The 27,073-nt window shown below is 34.5% G+C and overlaps 1 long non-coding RNA gene across 1 annotated transcript; it reads right to left on the minus strand.

Annotated features, from left to right (window-relative positions):
- Positions 1-701: 701 nt before the first annotated feature.
- LOC125755702 (uncharacterized) lies at positions 702-12,713 on the minus strand. Its single transcript, XR_007412795.1, has 3 exons — positions 12,655-12,713; positions 3,621-3,713; positions 702-1,384 (listed from the first exon to the last, which is right to left on the minus strand). It is a non-coding gene; the product is annotated as an uncharacterized LOC125755702 (long non-coding RNA).
- Between the last annotated feature and the right edge of the window lie 14,360 nt (positions 12,714-27,073).

The raw sequence follows: 27,073 nt of genomic DNA on the forward strand, positions 1-27,073 counted from the left end.
CAGGCCTAGGAAATCTTAGACCTGCTGTCTCTATAGATTTGACTTTACTGGACATTGCATACAAATGGTATATACAAAAGTAGCCTTTTGCATTGGACTTCTTAACATAATGAATTTTTCATATTCATTCATATTGTAGCATGAGTTAACGCTTTATTCCTTTTTATTGCTGAGTTATGCTCTCCTGTATGGATATACCACATTTATGTTTATTCATTTACTATCATTTACTAGTGGATGGCCTTTTGGATTGTTTTCACTTCCTGCAGTTATGAATAATACTGTTATAATAAATAAGAGGGTTTGTTTATATATGTGGGTATGTTTATATTCTTGGGTAGATATCTAAGAGTAGCATTGTCAAGTTTCATGGTAAATTTATGTTTAACTTTTTAAAGAAATGGTTAAGTTGTTTTCCAAGATGGTTTTAATTTGTATAACCCCACCAAGAAAGTATGAGGTTCCAACATTTATTATTACTCTTTTTTATTAAAGCCATTTTAGTGTGTAAGAAGTGACTGGTTTATTTTTTAAGCTATCTATAACTGCCCTGCTGAAGGGCCATTATTATTAAGGTATGTATCCAAGAAAACAATAAATTCAGTTATAGATGTTCTGTTCTGCCTCTGCCTTTACTCTAGAGGAGAGATCGTGCTCTGCTTATTCTTTTCATTTAAAACTTTCATATCTTAGGCCTGTTGCTTACGGTCATCAACGGAGAATACAAAATCCATTATTATTGCTCTTCAGATGACTGGTTAGTTTATTTATCTTTCTGGTAGCAAATACAATGTTATTTCTCTGTAAAATTACCAATATTTGCTAAAACCGGACCATAACAAAAGTGGAATGGGTATAAATATAAACAGGAATTACGGCAGGGTAGATGCAACTGAGAAACATACACTGAATTTGAATAAATGAAAAAGACTTTATCACATAATGCAGAAAAACACTGTACCACTTAATAATTTGGCTGGCCAGCTGACCTATGGATTAAACCCAAATTTATGACAGCAATATTCCAGCCATGACTATGTTACTGCCTACTTACAAAACACACCACGCACAATAAACAGAAAAGTGTGAAGTGAGAAAAACACCAGAAAAAAAGAAAAAACACTACAAAAAAAAGGGAAGGTAAGAAAGAGATAAAGATGATTATAATGTCATACTTGTAAATGGTACAAACAAGCACTTAAATATTTAGTGTCACACAATTCAATATGTAAATCACTACCAGGGTGATACTTTCGGTAGAGAGGGAGGGCTATAGCAGGCATGACCTTTCAGGGAATAGCGTGGCTGTATGCAGCTATAGCTTGGGAGCTCCTGGGCATTGACTCCATTTGTCCTCCAACATGATGACGTTGCCTTAATGATGCTAAGGGTAGAGCAAGAAGAATCAGGGCAGTCAACAGTTTGTAAACATTATATCAATTCAATGGTTTTCAACTATATACTGTCTCTTCCCCAGGGTATATTTGGCAATATCTGGAGTTATTTTTGGGTCAACAGCATCTGGTGGGTTAAGGTCAGGCACACTTCTAAACATGCTACAATTCACAGAACAGCACCCCCACAGCAAAGAATTATCTGGTCCAAAGTCAGTAGCTCTGAAGTGGAGAAACCCTGCCTCAAGTGCAAGCGCACAAATTACTTGTATAAATTTGACCTGAGCCATAGGGTGAGGCTCAAAATTAGTGTGCTGCAAGGCACAAAGAATTGACCTTTTACTGAATTTGCTGGCAGTTTCACCAATAACTGCATATATTCTTGGATCCCTAGCCCTGCAAAGTCACATTGTTGTAGTCCTGGTGAGTTGAGTCCTAAGCATTATCTAATCTCCCATGGATGGAGAAATGTGAGTGTTGTGGGTGGCCTCTTCCTGACAATCAGTAGCACACCTAAAACACTGAAACTATCAAAAAAAAATTTTAAATCCGGGCAGCCCCAGTGGCTCAGCGGTTTAGCGCCACCTTCGGCCCAGGACGTGATCCTGGAGACCCAGGATCGAGTCCATGTCAGGCTCCCTGCATGGAGTCTGCTTCTCCCTCTGCCTGTGTCTCTGTCCCTCTCTCTGTGTTTCTCTTGTTCTGTGTCTCTCATGAATAAATAAGTAAGATCTTTTTAAAAAATTTTAAATCCATAAATAGTCTAAGAGATATTTTAGGTGTTTCTAGATCCTTCCTTCTTACATTTACTGCAAAATTATTTCAGAAAGTGAAACAAACTACTTTGACTTTATCTCTCTGTCTCCTAACTTCTTTTAAACTTAAAAAAATAATAATGATAATAACATGTCTTAAAACACAAATTGCAGGAAGAGGAAACACAAAAAATGCTAAAAATATAAACTGGATAAACAGTCCCTGCAAAAGTCTCTAATAGACTGTAAAAATTTATTATACTAAGGATGATTCTATTCACAGTATTTTATAACACAGTTTTACACTCATTGTGAACTTCCCCAAATTATTTTATATTTTTTGCTTACCCCATTTTGCAAGTCAGAGAAAGGCTTTCTTTCCATTATGCAAATTAACTGTTATAATTTTTAGACTCTCGGTCAATCAAGCTTCATGTGACAATGCACTTGTTAGACCCATTCTGTCACAGTGGCTTTATTTTTAATAATTTCCATTTTCCTCACTAAAGCTTTCTGGGAAATTGTGTCAAAGATACCCCAGATTTGTCCTTCCTTGAGAGACAAGGAAAGGGAAGTGGGACATCTATTCTCCAGTTCTTGCCAATCATTGGCCGAGGATTGTCCTGAGAGCCTTACATCCTCAGCTCTTCCAGCCTTCCCTACAGGCAGAGAGGGTGCTGGCCACAGAACTTCTTCTGCAGGTACTGGGAAGTGAGTTCTCAGGAGTTCTTAAATCAGGACAGGGCATGAAGAGCAACCCCCAAATAGCTCACCCAAATGTAGGGATGCTAAGAGAAAATGTGGTTAGAATGTAAAAGTATTCATTATTTCTTCACTTTATTTGCAGAGTCAGTTGTACTTTCTTTTCCTAAACAATGATTAATATTATATTACTCTTAGCAAAGCTATAAACCTACCCCCTAAGTAAAAAGAGCAATAATGTAACTCCCCCTAATCAAGAGATGTGAACTTGGGAGAGACAACAGGTAGGACAAGTGTACTTTCCTCACCTTGTTTATCATGGACAAAACAGAAAAAGATGATTGACCAAGATTTCTAGACATGTTTGTTATTTACATTTGTAACTTTTTCTTTAAATAAAAGCGACTATATGACAGTTATTGGTTTTATGTTGTCTACTGTTACTTCCAACCCCGCTACGTTCCAGGCTTTCTCATTGGTTAACAACGTCATGGGATGATTCTGTCATTTTCTGGTCACTTTTAGGTACTGAAGTCTAGCCTAATTTAAAGCAACAAGAACATAAACACAGTTGAAATCTTAGCTCTTCCTTTCTTACTCCTTGTCCACTTTCAAGAACAGATTTGAGCTATGACCCCTATTCTTGGCATGATGGAGGAGGATGGGATATGTTCTGGCTTCTTTTTCTCCCTTTTTTCTGTTTAGATCTTTTTAAAGGAAGACATTAAAAGGAGAGATAGCAGCAGTGAGGTTCATCTAATATAGTTACCTGAATGCTGCTGATGGGCACTGGATCTTGGTCTTGCTATGGTTTGAGCCCATCTTCTTGCTGCTGTTGACTTCCATGGTGGTGACAGTTCACCTGTGGTGGTACATATTCCTTAGGGCAGTGTTCACCCAGTCCTCTTCTGTCCCCAATGCCCCATTCAGAGATAGGAACATTGTCTCCTATTAGCTATGACTGTGGTTCATGCCTGTAATTATTTCTCTGGAAGGGATAAAATCTTGCTAGGCTTATTAGGCACCTGGGTGCATACTTCCTCATTAAATCTCTATGTCTCATTTCATGGAACCACAGAAACTATGCATATCCTGTTTTGGACTGCTCCCAAGAACACAGGAAACTGAGATGGTTTGGAGGAACTGGTTGACCTTCACCTTCTTCCCATTGTATGCCCCAGGCCCATCTCATAGCATCATCACAGGCTACTACAAGAAATCTCCAACATTTAAAAGTCACAAGACCATAAATAGTCACAGTCTCAAAGTTTACATATGTCCCTAAAATCTAGGGAAACACTGTGGGCTCATCTAGGAACTTGCATGCTCCCTTTTACCCCAAGGAAAGCGCCACAGTGGCCATGTCAATTCTGAAAATAAATATCCAGCATTGGATTGAGATGTAAGTGTTCCTTTATTGTCAGCACACATATCTATTACCAATTTCCTTGGAGCTCTTCTCACTTCCTTAGATACGAGACAGTCACTTGCCGTGAGCACTATTTCTCAATGTCTCTGATGATGATTGACTCAGACTTCTCCTCCCTAGTTCCCTCTCTCTACAGTCTAAGAAAGATGGAGCATTCAATATAGACTATTTCTGCAGCCTCTTGCTCAGCTGAAAGAGAGGACTTGCCCTCAATAGTTCTGTCTTTGGAATCTAGAGCAGAGCTTCTCAAACTTCAATGTGCATATATATCACTCAGGGATGTTGTTAAAATATGGATCCTGCTCCATTAAATCTGAGCTGAGGCTTCATATTCTGCATTTCTGACAAGCTCCCAAGTGATACTGATGCTGCTGACTCACAAGCCACACTTTACATAGCAAGAATAAAGTACTTAGCACCTTCTGACCACAGCTGTGTATGCTCTAGTCCTGAATTCCAAGGAAAGATTGGAGAAGGGAGGTATACACACAAGGCAGGGAAGGACACTTAGGCTTTCCATTTAAAGTCCTTTCCTATAAATTAGAATTTTTTTGGGGGGGGGTTACTTTTATTAATTTTTTATATAACAGAAGGCAAAGAACACAAAAGCATGAAAATAACTTTAAAAACATTGCCATACTTACTGGAGGGACTTTGAGTAATTTTGTAATTATTTTTATGCGGTGTCTTCAATTCTGCTTTTTTTGAATACGGATCAAGAGATATGCACGTCAGCTGTGATTGCAAACAACTTGTACCTTTTTCATTTAAGATATCTTTGTTTGCCAAAAATCCATTCATCGAAAAGAAATTTTAAAGGCATTGTAGCCTTTGAAAGGGGTTGTACTCTATGACTACATCAAATTACTTTTGGATCTTTATTTGTTAAAGATAGAGGTGGAACCAGTCCACAGGCCTTTAGAATATAACACTAAAGGAATGAAAACTCTCATGGCCCTTCTGCCAAATAAAGACTTATTAAATATCAGAAAAAGTTCTCCAACAGCTAATCTCACCTAAGGAAAATAGATTGATGCCCCAATTTTTTCAGTGTTTTGATCCATATTCCTGATGCTCCACAGAGGAGCTTCTCCCCATATGAGCCTGTCAGGACTTTCATTCCTATCTCCTTTCCCATATGTGATTCTTCACACAAGTCTTTTTATTTGTTCTTTGTGCTTTCTACCCACCCCCACCCCCCCCTTCCTCGTATTCATTATCTCAGGCGTGCTGCTGAGGATTCACGCTCACAGACTTTAGTCCTATTTTTTCTGATTTCTGATTCAGGTTGGCCCGGGGTTCCCTGAACACTCAGCGCCATCTCTGGTCATGAGCTGGAACTGCAACCCAGAAAAATTCCTGTGTCCTGCTTGAACCCAGCGCGCTCTTTGTAAGGAGGTTTGAGCTGCATTTTTTTTTTTTTTTTTTTCTGTATCTGATAAAGAATCTGCTTAAGAATCTGGCAATAGCTTGCTGCCACACTCTCTAATCTTAATCGGTACCAAACTAATGCATTTTTAACCTTCTCACCTCTCGGAGCAAGTGGAAAAGTTTTAACTGAGAACCGATTAATGTGTTTGAGGAGAAGCTGAACGGTGCCAGGTGAAGACTTGAGATATGTTTTCTTTTTCAAATATCCTCATTTATTTGGAATGTTTTGATATACTCCTTTTGCAATGGGTGCTTACTTATGTAAATAGTTGCCCTAAATTTTACTTTAATTTTGTGTTTCAGGCACGCTTTCTGTATTTAGACATTTAAAATAATTTGTCTGGTATCATGTTGAATCTTTTCTTCACTCTTTCTTCATTCCCCCTCCCCATCTTTCTGGTTTTTTCCCCCTTTCTCTCCCGCTCCTTTTTTTTTTTTTTTTTTTTTTTTTTGCCTCATCTGGCACATAACTTGTGTGGCTAAACTATGCCTAAGCGTTTTAAAAAATAAGCACTCCATTTTGCTATAATTAGATCAAGTATAAACCAAATTACACTATTTGTAAATAATAGTTAACATGCGGACAAAATGTTATCTTTTTCATTTCGTCAGAATTTTTTTGCTAAACTCAGACATTTTATGTTTAAATTATAGAGAATTGCACTTATTCTTTTTGTTATAATTATTTCCCTCATGTTCTGAATACTCTAGATGGAAAGAATGAACACTGTAATCATAAAGAAGCAAAGTGTTAATCTCTGATCTTCTGGCTCAAAAAGAAAGTTACTGAAAACTGCTTGCCAAAATAAGGAAGCATAAAATTCCGAACACTGAAAATGTCTCTGTACTTAAATGAAGTAAAAGAGAGTATGAAATAATTTGAAAATGTAAAAATGGTTAACTATATTAAATGACTGAATGACATTGACAGTGTGGTTACATAAAAAGAATATGCTCAGTTGGTTAAGGAACCAACTTTTAATTTTGGCTCAGGTTATGACCTCAGTGTCTTGAGATCAAGCCCCAAGGTGGGGTCCACACTGGGCATGTAGCCTGCCTACGATTCTCTCTCTTCCTCTGCCCCTGCCCCTTGCTGCTCCAGCTCTCTTTGTCTCTCTCTCTTAAATTAAAAAAAAAAAAAAAAAAAAAAAAGTTTTGTTGACTCTGAATCTGATTTACCTTTTATGGCTCTGGTTTGGGTCCTTCATTTCAGTCCAAACAGTTCAAGGATAAAAATCTTCTTCATATTTTGTCATTTCAGCAGAAAGCAAATTGCATTATTATTATTATTATTATTATTATTATTCAAGATTCACTTTTGATGGAGACCTGCAATCAGCCACATATCTTCCTTCATTTAGGTACAATATTTTAAGCTTTCAGACTTCAGAATGGTTTTTCCTACGTAACAAAACTTTCCATGCAAAAGCCAATTTACCATTTCAGAAATACAAAAGTCAAGACAGCAGTAATATTATTCCTCTCTATTGAATTACTTCTATGGGGAGAAATCCTGCTGTATGGGAATTTGTTAAATTCTGACATGTGGGTTCTGTTTGCAGTCTGTTTCCAAGAACGGGTAAGTTTCACGTAAAAAGGGTCAGACCTAGGCATCAATGACATTTGGTCTTTAATTTTTCATTTGATAAAACCTTTGAGCACCAATTTTGCTCTAAGTACTGTGCTACAAAATGGGCTACAGTGACAGATGGATAGAGTCCAAACATGTAAGGGGCTCATACAGGAATATGCATTGTTATACATACATTGTATATAAAACATGAATATAAAATACATATATATACACACACATAAATTACTGTATAATACAACAGTATATACAAATTATGTAAATTTTGTGATCATATCATCCAAAGGAGAGCCCACTATACTGTAATCTGGCTCTACCACCCTATAGTTGCCTCCCCTAAGTACCTGGTTTCTCAAGTTTCTTATATTTGTTAAGCATTGTGGGATTTGAGTCAGGGAGCTAGTTACTAAGATGCAAGATACTGCATAGCATTTGTTTCTGTTGTTAGATCCTGTTGTTAGATTATAACTTGCTTATCTTGGGATCTGTATCTTCAGGGTCCATCTGGGTAGGATAGCTTCATTTCCAAGCTAAGATGTTATTATTCAATATAACAAATCTTTACATTTTGCCATTAAAAAATGAATTTTAAGTAAGTCTTTTAGGGCCTTACATAAAGAACTACGTCTTCTGGAAATTTTTACCCTGATTTCAGGTAGTAAAGGAATATGTTGTAGGACCAGGAAGATTGTAGAATCCATCAATCCATACTACAAAAGAGTCTATCTTTTTATATTATTATTTTTGATTACCAGAATGTTAGTCTATTAGCTATAGCAATGGGATTTAATTTTTCTATAGCTGAAAAGTCAGTCCCTCTTTTTGGGCTCCCTGCTCAGCAGGGAATCTGTTTCCCCCTATTCCCCTCCCCTTGCTCCTTCTCTCTCTCTTGATCTCTCTCTCTCTCAAATAAATAAATAAAATCTTTTTAAAAAAATACTACCTAAGAAATCAAAAAGGATCAAAATGATAATTATACTACTAGGTATATACCCCAAAGATACAAATGTAGTGATCCAAAAGGGCAACTGCACCTCAATGTTTATAGCAGCTATATCCACAATACCCAAACTGTAGAAAGAGCTCAGATGTCCATCAATAGATGAATGGATATAGAAGATGTGGTATTACTCAACCATCAAAAAGAATGAAATCTTACTATTTATATCAACGTGGATGGAATCAGAGGGCATTATGCTGAGTGAAATAAGTCAATCAGAGAAAGACAATTATCATACAGTTTTACTCATGTGCAGAATATAAGAACAGAGCAGAGGATCATAGGGGAAGGAAGGAAAACTGAATGGGAAGAAATCAGGGAGACAAACCATAAAAGACTCTTAATTATAGGAAACAAACTGAGGATTGCTAGAGGGGAGGTGGTTGGGGGATGAGGTAACTGGGTGATGGGCATTGAGGAAGGCACATGATGTGATGAGCACTGGGTGTTATATGCAACTGATGAATAACTGAACTCTACATCTGAAACTAATGATGGCTATCTGTTGGCTAATTGAATTTAAATTTAAAAATAGAAAAAAATAAAATTTAATTTGAAAAATAAAATAAAATCTTAAGAAATAAAAATAAAAACATCATAATCAAAATAATGGCAATTTGTTTTCAACTTAAATTGTAGATAAATAATTAATATCTCTAACATATTAAGTGTTTCTAAAATAAGAAAAAGCTGATGGTCCTATAAAGATTAGCTGTGGAAATTAATAGATAATTCATAGAAATAAGAACTGCAAATGGCTTTAACCATGTGAATAAGTATTCAACTCAGTCATAATAAGAGAATATGCAAATTAAAACTATGGTAAGAGAGCATTTTTTATATATTAACTTGGAACAAAATCAAGAAATGTACTCTGTTGGCAAAACTGGGAAAAGAGGCAATTTCATATATCTTTAGGGAGAGTACAACATAGAGCAATTGCTATTGAAAATAATTTGGAAATTCCTAGCAAAATTATACAGTATTTATATTTTGACCCAGCAATCTAAGTTGCTGGAATCTATCTCACAGATATACTGGCAAAAAAAAAAAAAAAAAAAGGGTTTTGCATAAGACTATGCATTGCAGGAATATTTGTTACAGCAATTTAAACAGACATCAGTAGGAAGCTGGTTGACTTACATCCACACTATGGATTACCATATAGATATAAAAATGAATGAGAAATAGCTCTAAATACTACTAGAGATCAACCTTAGGGTGAAAAAAGCAAGGTAAAAAACCAAGGGTATTATATAATATATATAATATGCTACCATTTACTTCTTAAAAACTACCCTAATGTAGTTTATATGCGTGTATAATATTAAAAAATGAAAAGAAACAAACATTTTAAAAATATATATCTATGTAAGTGAAGGAGAAATTAATTTCAAGCAAGTAGGGGTGGATGCTAGACTTCAAATATCCCTTGTTTTGATTTTCAAATTGTGAAAATATTTTACATTTTTAAAAAAATTATTTTATTTTTTAAATTTTCAAACTATCTTAAGAAACCTTGAGAAAATGAAACAAATGAGCCTCTCTGCATATACAGTGGATAATAATATACCCACACAGAGGGGAACTGTACTATCTTTAAAAAACACATCAGAGATTTACCACCAATACATATATTCGAAGGACAAAAGTCAAAAAGAGCTAGATATAAGTTGAGTTGTTCTGGAAATCATATTGTTCCTAAGTGCTGTTTATATTATAAGTCTGACACCATTGTATCTAATTATCAGGAAAAATAAATAAATAACTGTAGTTCTACCATAGCCCAAATCCTTTAGAACTGGGATTCTCAGTTTGGTTGTTAAGACACAGATTAAAAAGTGTAAAAGACTAAGTAAAACTCCGTGATCATGAGTTCGGGTTTGAAGTACAACTGTGACTCTTGATATTCCTTATCTTTCATTCAAAGAAATAAAAGAGCTCATTGGAGAAATGGCTGCTTTCAGGTCTGGGCTGGAACTAAAGCTGAGCCTGAAATGTTTTGTTAGGATAGACACAAAGAAGGCTAAAGATTTTCGTAGAGCTCATCAGGAGAACTCAAGAGCCAACTTATGGAGATTGCCACTTACTGACCAAAAATGAGACAACTTGAACATCAATAGGATAAACAACTAAAATGGTTTGAAAACCATGATGTATGTCAGTCATGAGTTCATAAACATTCCAGATAAAGTTTAAAAATTCCAAATAAAATATTGCTCAATTAAAGTTTTTGAAAACTGGCAAACAACCAAAAATGGTAAATAAAAATATGTGAGCTTTATCACTGATAGCCAACAGACATTTTTTAAAAAAAGATTTTATTGGGATCCCTGGGTGGCGCAGCGGTTTGGCGCCTGCCTTTGGCCCAGGGCGCGATCCTGGAGACCCGGGATCGAATCCCACGTCGGGCTCCCGGTGCATGGAGCCTGCTTCTCCCTCTGCCTGTGTCTCTGCCTCTCTCTCTCTCTCTGTGACTATCATAAATAAATAAAAGTTAAAAAAAAAGATTTTATTTATTTAGTACATGAGGGACTCAGAGAGAGAGAGGCAGAGACATAGGCAGAGGAAGAAGCAAGCTCCATGTAGGAAGCCTGATGTGGGACTCGATCCTGAGACCCCATATCATGCCCTGAGCCAAAAGCAGATGTTCAACTGCTGAGCCACCTAGGTGTCCCACCAACAGACATTTTATTCATCAAGTTAATCTAGCTATTAAATGAGGAAGAAATGATAACATGGCAAAACCACTATTTGACAACCCCTAAATGAAGTTATAAATTGACAGTGTACATAGCTCTTTGCACCATAAAAATAGAGGTAACCAGGCATATGCTCCTGATAGAAGAACAATGAGAATACCTCTGAAGTAGTCTTGCCAAAAAAAAAAAAAAAAAAAAATGAACTGAATATGATTAAGTCTCTAGGTCCAACCAACTAGCAACACAGATAAGAGTGGGAAGACCACTGGAGAATGTAGAAGGGAATCAGCAAAATCCTGATAGTTGGAAATTCCCCTGGATAAATAACCCAATTTCTTCTATAGTTAAGTTGCAAGAGGAAAAAAGCTGGAGGCGGAACCTGTAGGTCATAGACACATAAACCATTTGCACTGTTGGGAATTTTATTCAATTCAGATTTAAATAGCAAAGCACAAAACATTTTAAAATTAGAAAATTCCTTAAAATGGTAACAAGTGAAACAATTAGAACTTGAACACTTACTGGATATATCATAGAATCAAGGAGTTATTGGTAATTCTTTAGATAATTTTATTGTGTTTTGGTTAAAAAGAGTTTCTTTAAGAGATGTATATGGAAGGATTTACGGAAGAAATAACAGCCAATGGAATCGTTTCAAAATAACTCAGGAGGGATGAGGTATATCTGAAAAATACTGACCCTGGATTAGTAGTTGAAATTGAGTAATGATTACATAGGGTTTCATAAAACTCTTCAGACTACATTAAAAAAAAAAAAGGTTAGAACAATATGCCTGGTAATCTTGAAGGACAAATGGTATTTAAATTAGAGGTTAGAGGAAAGTGTCTTAGCAATGAATAAAAGTATAAAAGTGGAAGCAAGCACAATTTAGAAAACAATTCATTTGTATGATTGTTGCTTAGCATTTAAAGAACAGAGGAAATACAAGGTCAATGGTAGGCCGAGGTCAGATCTTGGAGGATTCTGTACCCCTGAAAAAAGCTGTACTATATTGCAAAGGGAGTAGGGAGCCATTGAAATTTTTTAGGCAGGAGAGAGCATCACTGGAATTGGATTTAGAAAGGCCAGGTAGCATCTGTGAGAACTGACTGACGTGAGGAGAGGCAGTGGCAGAGCAGGCTGTCAGAGTAATTCAGGAAAAAAGTAAATGAAGATAAAATTGACGGAACTTAGTGATTGGATATAAGAGATGGAAATTAGAAGTCTAGGATGACTTTCAGATATTTGGTTTTGTTACCTGTATGAGTGGGGATTAAATTAAATTAAAATAAAATAGAATAAATTATTCAGGGTTTTGGAGACGCTTAATGCATCTTGAACTAATAAGATGCCTGGGTACTACAAAACAAGAACTATAAATCACAACCAAGAGGTCACCAAGTGACAGGTGTTCACTTGTTGGAAAAATCAACAGTCACAAAACGTGGTTCTTTGAATCATGCGATTGTGAAGGCAAATAGACATTTAAATGTTCTGAGCCCTGACTTGCATTTCTGACAGTGCAGATGACAGTATTTCTTTCAATCCTTTAGTAAAAGCAGACCAAAAAAATGTTAAGTTCTGGATTAGCAAAATGACATTTCTATTTCACCCAAGTAGATAGATAAAGAGAATTAAGAAGACACTTACCCTGATGAGCACTGAGTAATGTATAGAATTGTTGAATCATTATATAGTGCACCTGAAACTAATATAAAAAATGACATTTCTAACTGATAGACACTTAATAGTGTTGGCATTTAAGTACATAGTGAATTCTACTGATTTACTATAATTTTCTGAATTGCTCTCTCTAAAAGGTCATGTTTTCAATAGCTATCTTCTGCTCTGTCCTCTGGGTTAGTATGAAAATATATTCTAAATATTAAAATCATGATTCTGGAAGTTAAAAGTGATAGATAAAACAGTATAGCAGCATAAGTTCCTAAAAGGATCTATAGCAATATGATAAGTTCCACTACTGAGTCACTAATTTTGATGGCTCCAGAAATAGAAGGGGAAATCTACAAGATGTATATGGAATCTACATTCAGATATTAAAAAGTTATGGAAAAATATCCTCTGCTCTCTGGAAACTGTTTGCTATGGACACACACACACACACTCACACACATACACACACACTAACACACATACACACACCACTCACACAGAATGATCTGAAATTATGACAAATATTTGGTTATTTTCATTTTATATAAATAAATGTTTATTTAAACACAGAAAATGTACCCCTGAAGCACTTACCCAGAACATTTTAAGCATCAGAAAACTATTCTATTCACTAAAATAAAAAAGATAGATTACAATATTTTTCAAGCTTCAAATAAAAACCTTAAGCCATTGTCTAAATTTTTTTCCTTTTACAGAGGAAGTTTTGAAATAGTCTATACTGATATTATTCTAAGAACTGCTAAGAACAAAGACTGTATATTACAATATGGTTGGATACTATCTTTTAGACTCAGCATAAGATGTTCAAGTAGCACTGGCTATCTGATAAGTGGCATTTTGTCATGCAATCAAGATAATAGTAGCTATTACAATATAATAAGTAATATTCTGGGTTCTGTGATGGTGAGAAGATAAACCTCAATTTCTGTAACTTCTATTCTTTGACATAATTATGTATGAGTTTCCCACTCTCCATTTCAAACCTTTAAAAATATAAATGCTATATATACTAAAGATTTCTTCATGGCTCATTTTCCTCTTGTTTAAGGCCTTAAGCTCTGCATGTCAGCTACGTACCAAGCAGCTGTTGCTAGGATGTATCTGTTTCCATAGCAATAGATGAACTCTTCAAATGCATCCAGAATTCCTCCTCTTCTTTGCTACCCCTGTATCCCTTGTCCATATGTAAATCAGTGTCCAAATCTCTGTGACAGAATTATTTGGAACGATAGTATCCTGCATTTAACATCTATGTACATATAGTATGGCATAATCTTGACTTTATTTTTCCTTTAAGCTCTGCATTCTTTTCCCTAGCTGTATAGACTGCAGAAATTCCTATGACCTGTGGATTAACCTGGTGCCAAATTAATAAAGATCAGAAACATTTTCTGCCTCTTTCCTTTCTTCTTAAAAAAAAATGGAACCAAGAGTATGTTACAAAAATACTAGAGGTTTCATAGATTTCAGCCAGTCCATTTTGGACTCAAGTCTCAAATTCTATGTATCAGTTGAGGTGGACCCTTCAGAAGTATGTTTGGGTTTCCCAAAGTTTTTGAGTTCTTGGTGAGAAATGTCATTATAGTTTCTCTGGCTGTATTGAGGCTGTACTCTGGCTGTACATGTGATAGCTCTTGCTGGATCTAGATCTTCACTACAGATCTTACTTACTGATGCTGTTGTTCAGGAGCTTAAAAACCAGCAGGTTCAATAACTTCACTCAGCCAACTGACAGAAGTTCCTGAAGAAATAGAGAAGCAATAAAGCTATAACTAGACACCTTTTATTAGGCTCTGTAATCCCTGCCAAGTGCTAAACAGACTGAGAACTTTGCAATATCTGAATCTTTTTTTTTTTTTTAAGTAAAGAAAAGTGGAGCTAAAACATCTCTACAAGTAACATTTCGATAGACTCTTGGAAATAAACCATTGTTTGGGGTAACATAGACATGACCCTGGTTTCTTTACACAATTTCACACTTCCTGAGGGTAAACAACATAATTTTCTGTTTCATGTTGCTATTTAGATGCAGGCTCTCTCTTTTGTGTAAAAAAGCATTCCCATTTCATGAGGTGCCTAGGAGGGGCCACAGTTGGTTAAGCATCTGTCTCTTGGTTTTGGCTCAGGTCATGATCTCAGTGTGGTGAGATCCACTTGCCTAGTGTGGGGCTTCATATTGAATGCAGAGCCTACTTAAGACTCTATCTCCCTCTCCCTTTGCCCCTTCCCACTGTACTCTCTAAAACCAGTCAATCAATCAATCAATCGTTAAAAAAAAAAAAAAAAACAATTCCAGCTTCTCCACCTAGCCATCTTTCCTAGAGATAGGAGGAAAGAAACACAATGTTTAAACAATGTATTCTTACACTCCGACTGTCTATGATAAAAGAACATATATTGATTACACAAGTATTAAATTCATTAACAATTACTCACTCATTATATTTTCCAATAAAAATACATTGATTTTTGTATTATGTCTCTGGCATCACTATTACCTAAAGAGAAAAAGAAATAGTAACTTTGGAAATTATCTTCCTAATACAATTTATCTTTTATAAAATCCATTTAGAGATACAAAATAATATTTTTAAAAATATTTATTTATTTGAGAGAGAGGACAGAGAGAGACTGTGCTATTAGGAGGAGGGTCAGAGGAAGAGGGAGAGAGTTTCTTCAAGTAGACTTCCTGTTGAGCACAGAGCCTTGCCACTCTATCTCACAATCCATGAGATCATGACCTGAGCTGAATCCAAGAGTCAGATGCTTAATAGACTGAGTCTTCCAGGCGCCCCACAAAATGATATTTCGATCCTATTTATGTAAACATATTAGCAAAGAAGTTGGAAAGATGTAGCAACATGTTAGGAAAGATTCTATCATCTTTTTTCTTATCTATGACTTCTTCAATGTTACTTTGGCAAAGGGAAATAAAAAACAAGTTGTATTTTTAAAAAATACCTACTGCCTAATTTATAATTGTCATTTAATAATTTCCCCAAATTTGCATCAGATATATTAGAAGCAGAATCCTCTCCCAATTATGGATTTGACTAAAATTGTTAACAGAGAAGAGCTTAGGAAGTGACTTCTGTGTCTTCTCAGTACGATCATGAACTACAACTGATTCTAAACAGCTGGTGATTGTTTTTGCCAACATTTGACATCCTGATGTCTTATGTCATGTCCATTTCTGCTCTGTTCTCATTAGGAGAAAACAGCAGAAGATAATTTTCAGTACTGATTATGTTCCTTGCAATGAATTAAATTAAGAAAAAAAATGAAACTATCCCAGATTATTCGATAAATGTTCCTGAAATTTTTATTCTGTATTAATTTTTATACCAAATATAGAAAAAGAAAGTAATGTTTTAGAAATCCTGAATTCAAATTACTTTCCAAATACAATGTTTCACTCATGTCCAATCATTCATTAAACAAATGTGTAGACCTATCACACCCCAGACTTTGGCTAAGCACTTAGGTCCTTGAGATGAGTCACGTATGGTCTTTGCCTTCAAAATTCCTTGCCTTCAAGGAATTTTGTTCAGTGTTTTTACAATAGTGTTTATTACTATACTACATATATGAAATAATAATGACTATAATAAATATAATCTTTTAATACTTTTTTATTGTAAGATAAAAATTATATATAAAATTAGAAGGAAAGACATAGAGTTAGTATTATAGATGATTTAGAATTAGTTTCAAAGTCCTAAAATGTTCCCTTGTTTTTTAAAAATTGCTCTAATGAAATCATATTTTATGCAAAGATTGATGAAAACAATGATAAAATATCTATATAAAGGATGTAATTCATCTTTAATATAATATAGAAGTAAACTTAGCAACTTATAAATATACTTACAAAATGTTGTGATATATATCACGATATGCTTTTAAAAATACATCAAAATTATAACAATAGTTATCACTGATGGTTTTACAGATGATTTTTTTCATTTTGTTTATTTTCTACATTTTTATAATAAACACGTCTAAACATTTCAAGTTATATAAAATTATTTTAATAGAGATTAAATATTAGAATAAAAGAGAAACTCTGTAAGTTTTAGAAAGCCTAAAAGTAGAAAATTGCTAGAAGATAAATCTGGCAAAAAAGAAAAAGAGAGAAAGAGGAAGGAAGGAAGGAAGGAAGGAAGGAAGGAAGGAAGGAAGGAAGGGAGGGAGGGAGGGAGGGAGGGAGGGAGGGAGGGAGGGAGGGAGGAAGGAAGGAAGGAAGGAAAGAAGGAAGGAAGTTCTCCTTAGATGACTTGAGTAGCCTCTTTTGACTTGAGAAGACTTAGTGCTTTACCCCAGCACCAGATATTCTGAAAATAGGAAACACTCTGTCTTGATTACATATTTGTACTAGTAAGTAACCAAAAACTTCTGTCTCAGCTTGGTGCAAGGTATCAAGAGATTCCCATGCTTTTAAAACCATAAGACCATGTCTGAATCCTAAGTAAAGTAAAAACAACAGGGATATTTGTGTGAACACTTCATCAAAACCACAACAGAGGAAAAAAAAAAAACCCACAACAACACAGTTTTACCATGACTTTAATGAGAACTAGTCAACATGGATGTTACTGGTCAATATATGTTTAAAAATAAATCACACATGGAAGTCAAGGTGGAGTTGTGTGTGTGTGTATATATATATATATATATATATATTTGCAAGGAAACATTCATATCTTAGTTAATAGGAATGAAACTTTATAAATGATAATCCAATTCAATATTAAAATTTCAGTTCTGTTGATGATTTATCTTAAAAAGTACTCTACAAAAACTCTTGTCACAAAATAACCTTATTATTTTATTTGAGAATGACCTAGATCTTGACTCCCAAAATACAGAGCAAGGATTCTTGCCTCTAGGTCTTTTGTTCTTGTTATTTGTTTTGCCAGGAATAATCTGCCTCCAAATTTTGCCTAGAAATGATCTCTCTGTTCTTTAAAGCTCAATCTCATTGTATTCATTTCTAGAACTCTTCAGTGCATGAAACAAGTCCAGGACATAGTAAGAAACAAATAAATATTTGATGAATGAACTAGTAATTGAAATGTTAATTCCATATGGCTTTCCCTTCAGATAAAAGTATTTTTGCCTACCTCCAAATACCTCTAAAGTTGTGTTGGCATTTTTCATAGGTTACTTAAAACACTGTCTGATACTACTGTTTTGTTCTTCGATAGGTTCCTCCCCTATGAGTGGAAAGACTATGAGTAATTATTGTTTAAATCCTTGATTTTATTTAAGGAATTTACCTCCAGGAGAAAAAAAGAGGCAGTTCTAAGTAAAATAGAACAGAAAGGTGATATAGAATGGCAATCAGAATGGAAATAAATTTTTAAATGTACTAATATGTTTCTGGAGTTTTGTCCAAAAATCTTATTTAAATAAGTCTACATTATCTCAATTGATTTGGAAATAGGAATAAAATATTTACCAAATATGTGACTGAAGAGAAACTTGATGTGAGTGTGAATAAATCAGATAGCAGAATTCATATAAAAAAAGTTTTTGGAATGCAAGGATTTGTGGAAATCAAACACACTAGAATTTAACTGTTATAGTTTTATAGGACTACATTCACATCCAGACAGAACAACTGTATAAATTCCAGTTCTGTGTGGTTTTGATTTAGCAGTAGCTTGCATAAAACCAACTTAGTTGGGTTTTTCTACATTAAAATGAATACATGCCAAAAACAGGATGTGAATGTTCAAAAAACGGTTGTAATCCTACAATAAAGGGATAATTTATACAACAGGAAGATGATATCATACTTACTATGATAAGAATACCCTGAATAATTATACTCAGTTCTTAAAAGAGTTACAGAAACATGGAGAGCAAGAACAGGGGAGATGGGCCCCAGAAACCATATCATACAGAATTATTGGATGAGCTCAGAATACTTAACCTTGAGAGTATAGAAGACATGATGGCTCATTGTCTTCAATTATTAGAGGAATTACCATGAAAGATATTACCATAAATTATCATGAAAGAATGAAGTTCATAGAAAGAAAGATTAGGGCCCAAGTTAAAGCAGGAATATAAAGGATCAGAGCTGTCAGGTCAGACTCAACTGATCCTGGGTATATGAGGGTTCCCCATCATTGAAAGTGCCCACATCACTGATGAAGGGACCACATAGTGTATACTACAAGAATAGGAGCACCATATGAATGATTTAAATAGGTAATCCTAAAGCAACTTTCCTTGCAAAGATGAAATTCTAACGTAAAGTACTTACAGCATAATTTGCTAAGTGAGCTCCTAAGAAGACTCTGTCTCAGCAGTCCCCTATATTAGATCCTGTCAAGATTAGGGATCTTCCTTCTTAAAGTTCTCTTGCTCCTTCAAAGTATCTACCACATAGAAATAACTATAAGATTTTCTCCGCAGTCTCTCTTTATGTTGCAATGTGGCAGAAAATGGAAATCACTCAATAATTTATAGAGACTGAAAACCTCAAACAAAAAGAGTCAGGCTGCCAGAAATAGATGAAAGAATTAGAGATGCAACATAAGGAATGAAAAAATAACAGGACAAGACACCAAAATATTATCATTTAACGATGAGGAGCAACAATCCTATCAAAGCTGTGCATTGAAAACCAGGGACAAGTGAAATGGACTTGATGTTCATAAAATAAGTGGGCAAATAAAGATGAAATTTGGAATGAAATTTAATTTCTATGTAGTCTCCTTCTAGCTGCTGGTAAAATGAGTTGGGGCTCCTAATAAATATTACTTTCCCTCATCTCTCAAGAAAATACTAGAACAATTCATTGGCATCAACTTGGCTGAAGTTATTTCCTTAACACAGTTTCTAGTTGGAGTTTTCAGATGGGTAAGGGCATGGAGTGAATACATAGACCAGAGACATCAAGAGTTAATAAACTCTTGAGAACTGAGTTATTCCTGATATTACAAAATCTTTTGTCTCTTATCATTCTATTATGGAAAAGGCACAAAGATTGGGATCAGGTAACTTGGATCTGAGTCCCAACAACTCTGTTCACCAGCTGTATGATATTGCTCAAGACATATAATTTTTATGAGAGTTGGTTTCATCTTATGTGGAGGAAAAATACTCTTATGAAGGAGTATTTTGTTTTTAGCTTGCATTCTAAAAGCGTAACTTGGAAACACAACAGTAAACTCAGCTTTGCAACATGAAGTATTACTTTTAAAAGTTATAAGATGTATGCAAGCAAAAATTGTCTGCATTAAATCTTAAATTGCATTTTTAAAGCACTCTCTTAAACATTCTCCTAATGTATCTAAAGAAATAACACAGTTTCAAGCATCTTGGTTAGCTGGCTCTGCATATTGGTTTGATTGGGTTTCATAGTTATTATTCTTTTATATTAATTATATTATTATATATAGCATATAAATATTATTATATTTGACATCCTATAATTTATCCAGCAGCCCTAATTTGTGACAAAATATGGCACACAGCATTTTTTCTGAACACATTACTGTGTCAGTTTTAAAGGACATTCAAATCAATATAATATTATATTATAATGTTAATAATAATATAATACTGCTTCCCTCAGATAAACTAGAAAATATAGCACCACCATCTATTCACGATACACTCTACATTTGCTCAAAGTCATTGTATATACACAGTAAAGCCTGAAGCATTCTTAACTTTAACAGGTACTGTAGAATATATTACTATGCACTTTGCATTATGTCATGAAAACAATGAATGAAAACAAATATAGAGTAAACTAGATTATGAGTGGAGGGAAAGAACGCAAACTAACTTGAGAAGGTAAACTGTTTGAAAGAAGTTAAAACTATATTAGATCCATGTGGCTATAAAAAATAAATTCTATTTTTTCTACACTAATTCCAGTTTGTTTTTCATTTTTTAAATCTACTAACTTCATTTCTAAGAGGTAATTAACTAGCAGAAACAAATTAGGTGCTAGTTCTGGTACTATATATAAGTAACTAAATAAATGTAAGGTTCTTTTTATAATTGTGTCATTCAGAGCTTCATAATTCCCCAATTTTATTTACTTTCTAAGAAGTTTTACTGTATCAATATTTCCCTAAATATAGAGATGATTTATATTTATACCAGATAATTGGACAACGGTCTTATTTGAAGTTTTGCTGATGTAAAAGGCTTATGGATTGCTCTTTACCTAAGCAAGTGATACTTACTCCTCCTCAAATGAATTAGCAAATGTATCAAAAGAATCTTGTGTCACGAATTCACATAAAAATATGTGTTTGTCAGTCTTTAGGGACTGTTATATTATAACAGTTATATTATAAGTTCTTCAGAAGAACTGGAGAGATGTATGCAAGCAAAAATTGTCTGCATTAAATCCTTAAATTGCATTTTTAAAGCACTCTCTTGAACATTCTCCTAATGTATCTAAAGAAATAACACAGTTTCAAGCATCTTGGTTAGCTGGCTCTGCATATTGGTTTGCCTCAAAAATAATTCACAACTAAAGGATGAATAGTAAAGAGTTTGTGCTGTCCTTAGGTTTGATTAGGACTGCACTCCAAACTGTTTATCACAGATGGATGGATGGATGGGTGGATGGATGGATAGATGGATGGATAGGCAGACAGACCAAACAATTTTAATCCATAAAATGGGTAAAAGCAATAATTGAAAGTTGGCAGAGATGTTTCCATAGTCAGAGATTTTTATTCATTCTGAAGTGAGTAACACTGAAAGAAACTGTGAATTAGAATTTCATGTATTCTTCGGAACAGTGCCTCTTTTACCCGTGAGACTTGGCTTTCCTTAAATGCTTTGTCAACTTAATTTCACTGTAAATCCTGACATGGTATGAGTTTTCCTACAGCATAAATTGGTTAATAAAATAAATCACTGACATTTCCCTGAAATGTAATTCTCTGTGTGTCAACTTTTATCATAACTGTACTGAAACCTCTGATGTTGCTTAGCATTGTGTAAAACAATTACACATCATTATACTTGGCAACTGGAAATCTTGCTGTCCAGACTTTGGAACTAAATAATTTCAGGCAAATGCTTGATAAATGCTTTACTATTCAAAATTTCCCTACTCATTGTCTAAAATCCAGGATCCAATGGATTTGAATGTCAATATATTCCTTTTATATCTGACATTACTATTGAAAATCTCATTAACCTCCCTCAGGAAATAAAGAGACTTGACTGTTAAGATATATAGAGATATAGATAGATATCCACAAAGAGATGTAAATATCTTTGTGTTGACAGAATCATAAGGTGACCTAATGATGCATTTGGAAAGACTACAGAGAAAAGAAATTGCCAAATCTCCATCATAGTAAAGATCAAGCTCAACATATCCTGAATGCCAATTACTACATAGGGAACACAATTCCAATAATTACCTGGTGTCCATAGCACAAAAAATACGTTAAACTGATCAGCAATTTCAGTCACATAATAATCATTGGAATAATCCATTCTAATATTTTTTAAAGTGATAGGTGCCTTTTATTTATTTGCACTGTAAAAAATATGTATTCACATATGTTTCCTATTGCAAACATTCCCCAGGCTGGCTTTTCCTCCCTAGTTTAACTGAAAAAAATTACTCTTTATATCTTACTGCTAACGTAGAAATGTTTGGAAACTGGTCAAAGCGAATGAATATTATTAAAATTTCTTTTATAGACCTAAAGATGATATATCTTATCTAATGAAAAAGGTGTCATTTTATCAATGTGAAGGGTAAATTTAATTTAAAAGGCAACTCTTAAATAGTAATCAAAGAGGTTGCAATTTCATATATAAAGCAACTATCACAAAAAGAAATGGAGGTTGTTCAGAAGTAATTTATTAGATTTGGGACAATTGGGATTTCTTAGGCTAAACTAATGCTATTGATTCCTAAATTTATTTCATTGTAACAGAAATTGTTATGTATACTATGAGTGCTTTAGAATATACTAAGGCTTCCTTTGAGACCAGGTCTTGATTGATTTTCTTGGGAATGTTCTGCGTGTGGTAAAAATTAATTTATATTATCTTTCTTGGATGCAGATTCTCTCTATATCTTTAAGATCAGTCCTGTAAATCATTTTTTAATTTTCTGTATCTTGTACTTTTTTGAGATTTACTTATTTCTCTTGTAACTGGCTCTTATTATGTGTTACAATCTATAAACATAGAAACAAATTCAAAAATGTAAAATTATTTTAATACAATTAAAATATAAGGGAATAGATTTCCATGACTGAAGTGGAGGACAATGTTTCAAGTGTAAAACCTACTTCCAGTTCCAACCATGATGGAGCGACTTACCCAATACCTTCCATAAACAAAATACATAAAGCATCCATTTTCAGGCATTGAATATCAGGCATTGAAGGCCTGTGATGCTTGAGAGAAAGGAAACACACAAAATGATGTCAACATTCATTTTGGCTCTCTGGGTGATGGCAATTGTCAAGCTGTAGCCCAGGGAAGTAGAGCCTCCCAGAGGGAAGAAATAGAAATCAGGTTCCAAGGAGGCTGGAGTGCCTGGAATTAGGGTAGGAATTTCTCAGAAGAGCTGATTAAGATATATCCATATTTTTAATTTTGGCCACAGAGTATTCATATCAAAGGCAAGACTGCAAGGCAGGCAAGATATAGATTGTTTCCTGAATGAGATTTAGGAGATCACATAGTGTTGGCAGAGGTTGTAGCCCTGATCTAAAGTGAAGAAAGCACTGAACTGGAGAGGAAAAAAAAAAAAAAAAAAAAAAAAACCTTGGGTAAATATTGCTGCAGATCATTTAATACTGGAATCTCAAGGCTGAAAAAAATGAATTCTTTGGGTATCTGTGCAAAAACATTATGTAACTGTTATAATAAGATTATAAGAATAAGGGTGGCTTTATATATCTGCCCAAGTGCATTCATTTCTGGGAACAGTGAGGCAAAGATAGCTCAACCTCAGCACTACTCATATTTTGGGTCAGGTGTTTCTTTGCTGTGGGAGAACTGCCTTGTGACTCTACCTACAAGACTCCATAGTACACTGACCTCCTTTCATCCAAAAATGACACCAGATGCCTTATATCTTTGCCATGGCCTGAATGTTTATGTCTTTCTACAATTCATGTGTTTAAATCCTAACCTCCAAGGTGATGGTATTAGGAGGTGACTAACTAGGTCATGAGGTTGGATCCCTCATGATGGGGATTAATACCTTTATAAAAGAAGCTCCCCAAAATTGCCTTGTCTCCTTCCATATGTGAAGACACAGTGAGAAGGTGCCCGCTAAGAACCAGAAAATGGGCCCCCCTAAGATACCAAATCTGTCAGTGTCTTGATCTTATGCTTACCAGCCTCTAGAACTAAGGTTAAAGACTGTTGCCATGAAGCTACCTAATTTAAGGTATTTTTTTTATAGCAACCTGAATGAACTAAGACAATCTCTGTGGTAGAGGCTGGAGTAAAAATTACCTTCTCATTCAAAACTACTAAGCCAGAGTAATAAAGTACAGAGGAAAAGTATGACTAGGAGTCCTCTACTGGGATGACATACAATCCGAAAAATGAAAGAACTCTGGCGAGTCATTCTTAAGTAGCTTGAGTCATTCTTAAAAACAGAACTCAGCAACAGAATGCAGATAGCCAAGTAATTGGAGGACATGTCATAGTCAAATCTGATGGCTTATGATTGTTGACCGTTTTCTAATAATATGGAATAAATCTAAGCAATCATGGGATATATGGTCATGGAAGATAAAAGCTGTAAGTTTGGAAAAACTAAACTAACACTTTAATAAGTAAAAACTGTGAGATAGTAAAAGGAAATAAATGATTAAATGTATACAATTTCCTCATATTTCTTACAGGAAATCTGACAGTCACTTCTTGTAATGGATAAATCAATGATGAATGGTGTAAGCCAATGAGATAAACATTAAAATATAAGAAATAAAATCTGTTAAAGGAAGGGGGCAGAAGCACAATTGTGTTGATTTTCTCATCTTTCAAAATAGGACATTAATAGATGCACCTCCAGTGGTTATACCAAAAGATCAAGAGTTAGGTGTTACAGATGTAAAGATCCATAGAAGAGTAAAAATAATGAACCTTAAAAACATATTCACATACATTCTCACACATTCACTCTGCCTGCCATACAGAAAACAAAATGGATAAAGAAGGAAATCCAAATAGTAAAAATAAAAGCATAGGGAACATTCTAACAGAAAATAAAACAAGATTTAAAACTTACTACTAATTATCCCAGTTTTATCAGGAAATTTAAATGGAGGATAAACTCACTTATTGAGAAAAGATCCATACCTGACTGCATAAACCAAAACAAGCTACCCATTTTGTGCAAATAACACAATTAAAACCAACGTCTCAGATTACAGGTAGAAGGGTAAACATGTTAAGTCAAGCAAGTAATAACAAAAAGAATAATGAAATTTCAACAACAATAATAATAAGTTTGATTTTTTGGTAGTTAGGTAATAAGTAGATGAACATAGGAAATAAAAATGGGTTTGTTCTCTGAAATAAAAAGCTTCAAACATTAAAATAAACAACCATAATGGTAGTAATAATCATATTAAATTACAGCAGATAATGGTAAATAAATCAAGAGAGAGTCTGCATTTATAAATTTATATAGATAGGTAGATTTGACATCTCTACAATATTGAGTCTCTTAGAAAGCAAAATGTCATAAAATATATTTAAACGTCTTTGAGTATTCTTAGAGGAGTGTTTATCTCTTTTGTATTAGTAAAAAGAAAATTAGACTGTTTTTTAATTGCATAAATCTTTTGGTACAACAATCCAACATTGAGTTCTGTCTTACAGAAATCAATCAGTGTGTTATGTAACACATTCTGCCATGGATAGAATATTTCAAGTCAAATGTATATGTGTCCACAAGTGGATGGCTGCATGAATTATGGTATATCCAACAAGAAACTACCAAAAACAATAAGTTCTATAAAATCTATCAGGGGCTTCATTTTAAGCTGCAGATTTACATATAGTGGATAGTTTCTAAACATACAAACAACACAATATCCACATTCTATACATGCTTGTGTCTGTTTGATTAATCATAGAGCAACTTGTGAAATATATACACCACCTGTCAATAGTGCTTATTTCCGGTAGAGAGATTTTACAGGTTTGGTAAAAACATTTTAATTTTTTTCTGAAAGACTTTCTTAATTCTTCAATTTGTTGTATAAAGCAAGTATAACGTTGGCAATTTAAAATATAAAGCCTCAAGACCTCAGATGCAAATTAATAAAAGACTGTTCCCTGAAAGCCCCATTAGTTAAGGGTGAACTTAGAGACACATAGTGCTATTCACGATCAGGAAGTGGTAACTTGCTGCTGCAGTTCTGTGTGGGGTTTTTCTGTCTTCCAGGTTAGAATAGGCAAATTTTGCATGTAAAGAACCAGACTGTAAACACTGTATGCTTGGCAAGTCATATGGAGTGTGTCACAACTACTCAACTCTGTGGTCTGAAAGCAACCAGAGGCATCAAGTAAACAAATGACAGTGGCTGGGTTCTAGTCTACTTTATTTGCGGACACCAAAGCTAAATTTCGTATGATTTTTATGTGTCACAAAATATCCTTCTTTTGGTATTTTTTCTACCATTTAAAAATGTGAAGATCATCCTTAACTTATGGGCTGCCCCCAGGTGAGCTCTGGATCATAGTTTCCAAAACTTTTAGGGAATACAAGTGGAAGTAGAAATCTACCTACTGGAATGGAGTCCTGTTGCCCAAGCCAAAGCCTTTGGGACCCGGGGGAGCTGGTACAGAACTTACGCAAGATTGGAGGTTATCTTCCTACATGATATCTTCCCATGTTCCTTCTGGATGAAATACACTTGATTACTTTATCAGCTTTAATTCTATACTTAGCCTCATTGTTTGCCAGAAGAAAAAAAAAAAAAAAAAAAAAAGCTCCAATCCTAAGAGAAAGAAATGCATTAGGCTATGCTATCTCTCACTGTGTGGAATTGCGAAAATGACATTCTCCAAACAACTACACCCAGAAAATGGAAGTTGTAATGGGTTAGAAGAGAGGAAGGAAGCCCTCTTTTAGGTAATAGATCTCCCCTGAGAAAGGCTGTGTGAGCTGTAGGATGGGTGCTGCCTGCCAGGAGAGACAATGGGTGAGGTACAAGGGCAAGAGAGGTGGTGTGGTCACTTGGCTGTAGAAACAAATGAGACAAAACAATATATTCAATTGTTTGCCTCAGACTGCATCCTGATTTTACCAGTAAGATTAAAACTGAAGAAAACAAAGGTATTTGAGGGAAGAAAAGGTAAAAGGCAAAAATCATTTCCATTTTTATTCAAATTT

Source organism: Canis lupus, chromosome 1, assembly GCF_003254725.2.
Source record: "Canis lupus dingo isolate Sandy chromosome 1, ASM325472v2, whole genome shotgun sequence".
Taxonomy (NCBI): Eukaryota; Metazoa; Chordata; class Mammalia; order Carnivora; family Canidae; genus Canis; species Canis lupus.